The 1,213-nt window shown below is 46.7% G+C and overlaps 1 protein-coding gene across 1 annotated transcript in view; it reads right to left on the reverse strand.

Moving 5' to 3' along the window:
• ntng2b (netrin g2b) overlaps positions 1–1,213 on the reverse strand; it is a 61,618-nt gene that overhangs the window by 16,926 nt on the left and 43,479 nt on the right. The window lies entirely within an intron of this gene.

A 1,213-nucleotide genomic window follows, 5' to 3' on the forward strand; every position in this document is an offset into this window, starting at 1 on the left:
CATTTCATTGTTATTTTAACAGCGCAAAAGTTAAATGCGCCTAGGCTCGTGCACATCGTGCACACACTATGCTTGTTACACACACAGGGACGCTGAGAAGCACAAAGCACAAGCCTCCTCTTCCTTTAACATTTCCATTTACTGCAACACAGTCACAACTCAATAAATCAAAAAAACACAGTTCTCCTCACAGAGGTGATTAAGACTGAAAATACAAACAACCAATCACATGAAGCAAATGCACCATGCACGTCATTGAGGGACTAATGATCACCAGACCACTAGAGAATACAATGCTTCATGCATCCATCTGTGTTTCCCCTTGAGGTGTTTTTGTACAGGCGATGTACATCTCCAGTTGTTCTTCAGAGGGGGGCATTCTGCAAGCATTCTGCTCCCCTGCGGAGCGTCCCCTTCGGGCTATCTCCCGCCCACTCGCTTCCCTTCATCCCTCCCCCTCCCTGGGGCTCCAGTGAGACAGGGCGCCAGCAGCTGTTCTCACAGCACCCTGGACCATTTCACACAACTGGCATCATGCCATCATTACATCTCATCAAAGTAACCCCTGACTACCTCTTCTCATGTCCGACTCTGGCCCCACTGGACCTACTCTCTCACACATCTGTCAAGGCTGCACACACACACACATGCATACACGCTGGAAAAAAAGCAGTGTGTGGGGAAAGCAGGAGTTGGAATCACAGTTGTTTCAAAAGGCTGATGTAGCACAGCAGTGAGCATAAATGCATTTAATCTCAGTAACCCATGCTGCCTTGGGGGTAGGAGTGATTCAAACTGTTCTTGGCATTAATCTCAATCAGCCCAGCCAAACCGTCTGACATCAGACACTGGCAGGCAGAGTATTCGGTGTTCTTGCTTGCGCTACATTGACAGACAGAAGGGACCTCAAAGATCACATGACTGTTTTATTTATATCTTGCCACTTAATATATTCATGCTCCTCCATGACATAGTATTTTGTAATCTACCTCAGTTAGTCAGGGTTAATGTTAAGAAGGGTGTTTTGGGCTTAGTCCTGATTCTGTCTCTCCTGTTAATTCTTCATATCTCCCCATCACTACGATCTTGTGGCTGTTGTTCCACAATCCTCTGTGTCTCTGAATGAGGCAAAGACAATGTCAACTGAACCCAGACATTTCGCAAACGTACCACTGCCAGTGCTCAAACTGCCTCTCACTCACTCACTCACTCA

This window comes from Etheostoma spectabile, chromosome 16 (genome assembly GCF_008692095.1).
Source record: "Etheostoma spectabile isolate EspeVRDwgs_2016 chromosome 16, UIUC_Espe_1.0, whole genome shotgun sequence".
Lineage (NCBI taxonomy): Eukaryota > Metazoa > Chordata > Actinopteri > Perciformes > Percidae > Etheostoma > Etheostoma spectabile.